Source organism: Chionomys nivalis, chromosome 8 (assembly GCF_950005125.1).
Source record: "Chionomys nivalis chromosome 8, mChiNiv1.1, whole genome shotgun sequence".
In the NCBI taxonomy this organism is placed as follows: Eukaryota; Metazoa; Chordata; class Mammalia; order Rodentia; family Cricetidae; genus Chionomys; species Chionomys nivalis.
The window spans coordinates 58,047,352-58,053,351 of NC_080093.1; the positions used below are offsets into that span (position 1 = coordinate 58,047,352).

Here is a 6,000-nt window from a genome sequence, read left to right on the forward strand (position 1 = left end):
GATGCCAAGATTATTCTTTGTTTCTACCACTTGGAAGAGCAGAAAGGGTTCTTAACTGCGGAGCTGTTTTTCCAGCCCTAAAGTTTCAGGTTTGCAAGAAGAAAATAGAGCTGGAGGTGGGTGATGGCCGTGATAATTTTGCAAAAGTATCAGTGTACTTAATGCTACAGAACCATGCACTGCTCAAGATAAGAGGTTCGGGTGTCCAATTTTATAGGCTGTATATTTCACCACAGCTAAAACACACACAACCAACAAAGTCACCTTTATCCCTCTTTAAACCTGTCATCTAATGGAATCTCTAGGGACAGTAGGAGAGAGCAGCTTCCTATGGCACCTCCAGAAAGAGCCTCCACAAACCTTGCCCCGGGTGGCCCTACCTGGCCTGTTCCCACCCTCAGATGAAGTCAGGGTTTATGATGGGCATGTGTGCAGAAGGAAAAGAATCTTGAATTTCAGTTCCACATGGACTTACTTCCTGGCTTACTTCCAAAACATTCTTATCCTCCCGAGATTTTGATTCAAGAACTCTGGGAGGGGGGCAGGTAGAGACTGAAGATCCTTAGCTTTGGAGCCCAGGGAAGGGCACACAGGCTCCTGAGCCCTGGTTTGGAGGTTTCATCTCTCTGAAATTTCAGCGGAGGGTGGTGGTGGCTGGAAGTTCCCCTACTCAGGCTTCCTAGTGATTCTTCGACATTGCACTCTGAACTGCCGAGGACATCGGCTTCAGCAGTCGCTGGAAGTGGCAAAAATCATGCACCTGCCAGCCTCCTATCAAAGGTGAGCACTGCGGGAACACAATTCAGCTCTGCATTTCTCCTCTCTAAAGGACACCAACCCAGAACCTAGAATAGCCTGGGTATACGAGATGTGTGCGTGTGTGTGTGTGTGTGTGTAACAAAACTAAATACAATACAAAGGCCATAAAATGTCAGCAGAGGGAAAATAGCCAAGTTAGAAAGTAAGCAGTCAAAAAGCTAGGTGTGGGGCTGTACACCTGTAATTCCCACACATAAGAGACACAGACAGGAGAATTGCCATAAATTCAAGGCCAAACTGGGTTAGATAGAGAGTTCACCCCAAGCCAACCTGGATTACACAATGAGATGCCTCTTCAAAACAACAAAAGGAAAAAGAAAGAAAAGAAAAAGAGGCTTGGGAGATAGCTCAATAGGCCTTAACCACTCTACGAAAGCACAAAAACCCCAAGTTTGAGTCCCCAGGACCCATGTGAAAAAGCCAGGTGTATCTGTGATCTAGCGCCCCTACTATGAGATGGGAGTTGGAGATAGAAGAATTCCAAAGGCTCTGGAGACAGCTAGCCTAGCCAGTACACTGGCACACAAGAGACCCTGTCTCAAGATGGAAGTTGAGGACCAATGTTTACATCTAACCTCCATCTATGTGTGATATGATGTGTGCACCCACATGCATGACTGCACACACACACACACACACACACACACACGAAAGAGAAAAGAAAGGGAGAGAGAAGGAAAGCAAATAAGTCAGTAGGAAGGGAAGCGTCATGGCACTGTTTGGTGCCGACTCAGGGGCTTTCTGAGTGCGTATGTCTACTGCTTATGTCTGCTATCTGAAGGGTGACTGGGTTGACTAATTTTTCTGCTACATCAGGCTGCATGGAATCAGAGCCACAGAGGAACCCAAAGTATGAAAGCATAGCTGTAAGGCCAGCAAGGCCCCAAGGGTAAAAGGATTGATGTCGCCAGTTGCTCCAAGCCGGACCTGCCCTCTTATCCTCCAGTCCCAGTAGGGATGAGAAACACGACTCTGTCCAACCTGACTTACTACAGAGCAGAGGGAAGAAAGACATGCACAATGTGAAAAGGGAGCCAGGGTCTCAGCAGGGCAGACCAGGTTTCATAAGAGGTGAAAGTCCTTATGGACACCACAATAGAACTGTCCTTGACAGTTTAAGCCCTCTGCAGCTCAGCTGTTCCCTTTACTGTACCAGGCAAAACTTGTGCTCAAACCTATCTACTCCTGGACAACCACCAACCTGCGGGGTTTGAGGACCCAGTCGATGTAGTAGTAGTCTTGCTGACCTAGGACAGACAATGTGGGCTGCACCCCCAACCAAGCCTCCCATAGTCTTTTTAAAATATTTATTTATTATGTTACAGTGTTCTATCTGCATGTACACCTGCAGGCCAGAAAAGGCACCAGATCTCCTTACAGATGGTTGTAAGCCACCATGTGGCTGCTGAGAATTGAACTCAGGACCTCTGGAAGAGCAGTCAGTGCTCTTAACCTCTGAGCCACCTCTCCAGCCCTGCCTCCTATATTCTTAACACTCAAAGGAAGCACCTACCAGGCCGTGAACACTGCCAGGGGCTTGCTCTCCTCAATTCCAGACAGCGGCACCTGTACTGACGCTGGGACAGTGGCTCCAGAAACACAGTCCCAATGTCGTCCTCTTCCTCAGCACCATTCCTGGCTCCCACTCACAACCACGCCAGGACAGGGCAAGCCCAACGGAGCACACATAGCCCTCTTGAGGTCACTTCCCTCCCAGCCAACTCCTGACTCCCTAAAACACACTCATGATATTGAAGTGACCCATAGCAAATCCACTAACATAACATGGGCTATGAGTGTTCATCGAGAAGGGTTTGGAAAATGTGGGGTACAAGGGGGGAGATACTGACTTTTGACATAGAAGGAAACCGCACCATGTATGGTTGCATGGCTGAAGGTTGCTTAAGGACATGATGGAAGGCCAAACAAACCAATCACAGACAGACAAGAGCCGCCTGACTCCACTTACGAGATGTCTACCATGGTCAAGACAGACATTCATAAGATGGCAATGGTTGGTGGTAGGAGCGGACACATGCTCTAGAGATCTACTATAGGGCACTGTGCCTCCAGCTGGCCATGACTGACACTGGAAGGGTTATGAACTTGGTGTGTGGTTTTTCTCTTTGCTGCCACCCAATACTAGGTCAAGGGGAACTTAACGGAGGAGAGATTTTATTGTAGTTCAGTTTCGCAGCAGGGGGGCTCGGCGGCTGGGACTCTGAAGAGAAGATGTTCACACACAAGCCTGTGGGAGACATTTCCCACCGAAACAATGAGGTTTAGAATCTGCTAAGAGGACATACATTCCGAAGAGTGCTCTCACCTGCCATAATAAAGCCAAAAATAGAAGGGAGGTGGGGAAAGAGCCCATCTGGTTGTTCTGACAGAGAAGGCCATGCTGTTCTCACTAGAGATCGAGGCAAGGTGATGGTGAGGGATTCATGCGCTACCTCCAGCAGTAAGAGAATCAGGACGATGCCTGCACTGCTATTTATGACAGGGCTCCTCTTTCTTGTCTTTTTGTTTCTCATAACAAGTTTTATCAAATTCAGGATTGAGACAAAAGCATATCTGGAGCTCAGGTTGGTGCAGAACACACCTTACAGCCCAGCCTGAACTCAAAGCAATCCTCCTGCCTCAACCTCCAGAGTGCTGAGATTATAGGTGTGAGACACTACATCCAGCAATATTTTTTAAATTTTTATAGCATTTTTTTCATTCTCCTGAATTTTGAAATTACGATAAACACAAACTTAAGTACCCAAACTCCAGACCTTGGATGGGCTGGCTGACTGCTGTCAGCTGCCACATATGGTCAGATTGTGGGTGGCAGATTCTTCCAGTGTAAGAAATGGGAGAAGCAGAGCAGCAAACACCGTTAGGAACAGTTTTTTGAGCCATCAGGACGCAGCCTTTATCCTTCTTTTCCTCTCCAAATTACAGTGTTTACTTATCTAGTCTTTGAACTAGCTGTGGGGACTCACACATGTCTGAATCCTGTAAACTAGGGTCAGTCCAGTCTGTATGGCACTTCCTTTTTGTCCTGGAACCAGGGCAGCCCCTGGCAAGGGACACAGGTTCACAGACACAGAAATCACACGGAACCACATGGGCTTGGCCAGCGCTCTTTCTGCAGGAAACACTCCAATGCCTTCCGTGTTTCTGTGCCTCAAAGCTTGGTTACAAGAAGGTAAACCAGGCTCCTCCTCCCCCAGTGTAGAGCGAAACACTGCAGGTGACTGCTGTAAGGGTATAAATTCACAAACACACGCTTCCTGAGAGAAGAGGGCCAAGAAGGCTCTGCTTTTTGATTCCATATCTTGGAGGAAAGAGGGTTCTGGCGTCTTCGCTCCACCCACAACCCGAGCTGGAAGCAGCCCCTCACACAACTGCGTTCTCTAGTTTGGGACCCACAACTAAGGCCAGAATGGTTTCTGGTGTCCTGCTGGTCTCCCAGTGCTCACCCAGATCTGTGAGTCAGCGCGGGGCTTCACCACCACCTTACTGTATTTACAGGCAGCCTGCAAAGGGGGCTTGGAGCGTTTCACCGCCTTGTGGAGAAAGCCTGAATCTAGCTGGGACACAGAAGGTTTTGTTTTGTTTTTTTAAATCCCAACTGTTTTTCAAAACAGGCAAGGTCAGCGGATAGGCAGATCTTTTCCCTAGGAAAACTGGCCAGGCCAGTGTCCTCTCTCATCAACTCCCAAACGCAAGCAAACGGTAATTCAGTGGCCTCCGCACATCCTTAGCATCCCACGGCTGTATGTCCAGCCTGGAAAGGTGGGCCTGGGAAAAATTTAAGCCATCTGCCCCCAAAACAAAAATCCACACACACACCCCCCCACAGCAGCACCATCCTGGAGGAGGTACTGTGGAGACGACGAGTCGCTCGTCCCTGGCGGTGGCGCACCTGCGCGTCCACACCCAGCGGCAGCGTCACCGGCGGCTCCCTAGGCCTGCGCAGGGCTGGCCCTGCTCCCGCACACCGCGGGAAACAGGTGCGGTGAAATAAATGGCCAATGGAGCGCAAGAAATGTCCTAGAGAGGCAAAGAAGACCCCAACCTGGGCAAAGCCTCCGGACCCCTGATCACGGTGGTGGTGGGGGGGAGTATCGAGCAAGCCCCGCCACCCTGCTCCATCTCGGTGCTATCCTGCTTCATCCCGGTGCCACCCTGCGCCATCCCATCCGCCCGTCGTCACCCTTTTCTATACCGGTGCCATCTCCGCCACCCTGGGCGTTACCACTTCACTCCATCCCGGTGTCATCCCCGGCACCCTGCGCCACCTCCAGCCCGTACCGCAGGGCATCCGCCGGCCCCAGATACTCGGTGCCGGGCGCCAGGCGGAGTGTATAGGGCCCTGATGAGTGCGCCCCTCGTCCCCTCCCCGGTCAGCTGTGGGGTGCGTGGGAACCGAGAACCGCGCCACTGCTCACCGAGGTTCCCCACGATCAGGCTTCGGGCGGCGGCGTCCGACGGCCGGGCTCAACCATCGCAATATCGCTGAGGCGGGCGGGGGCCGCGCGTCACCGCGGGCAGCGCCCCGAACCCCGGCCCGCCCCTGCGGGCGCTCCAGCCGGCGCCGGCCCAGCGTCGCCCGCCCCCTGGCTTCACCAGATCGCTTCGCTTATTCCTTTAAGAAACAAGTCTCGGGTCCGTTAAAGTGAGAAATGACATTGCTGAAAATGACCCTAGAGCTTCAGAGGACCCTGCTGCGCCAGGCGTGGTTCTAAAAACCACCCAGCTTAAAGGTGCCTGCGGGTCGCCGAGGGTCACGCGCGTACGAGGGACTATCCGTGGTAGGAATCACTCACCCTCATTGCGTGCTGGATGTGAGCAGCCATGAGCAGCGCCCGCGAGTTGCACGTGGGTGTTCCAACCCTTAACCCTTGGCTTCCCGGCTCCAAGAGCTGCTTTCCAAGGCTCTGTAGGGAGAGGAATGCTTTCAGGCTTCAGTGAGCAGACGGTATTCCGGATTCTGACATTCACAGTTCAGTACTCCCCGCTTCACTTTTGCCCCCTGCCCCTTCCTATACTGGCGATGGAACCTAGGGCCAAGTGCTGTGCCAATAAGCTATATCTCAACCCTCTTGTTCCCTCACTTTTTTTGTTTTGTCCTGTTTCATTTCTGCTGCTATAATAACAAAGTTCCTGATGAAAAGCAACTTAGGGAACAAA

At 51.4% G+C, this 6,000-nt stretch overlaps 1 protein-coding gene across 15 annotated transcripts in view; it reads right to left on the minus strand.

The window, feature by feature from the left end:
* The window catches only part of Jakmip3 (Janus kinase and microtubule interacting protein 3), a 131,293-nt gene extending 125,600 nt beyond the window's left edge, over nt 1–5,693 (minus strand). For 14 of the 15 annotated variants that reach the window (XM_057777762.1, XM_057777760.1, XM_057777759.1 and 11 more), the window contains exon 1: nt 5,259–5,577. The gene's annotated coding sequence lies outside the window, so the exon portion shown is untranslated. Of the gene's footprint in view, nt 1–5,258; nt 5,578–5,636 lie in introns of those variants that run through there. The other variant, XM_057777752.1, reaches the window with a different exon arrangement.
* Nucleotides 5,694–6,000: the final 307 nt, after the last annotated feature.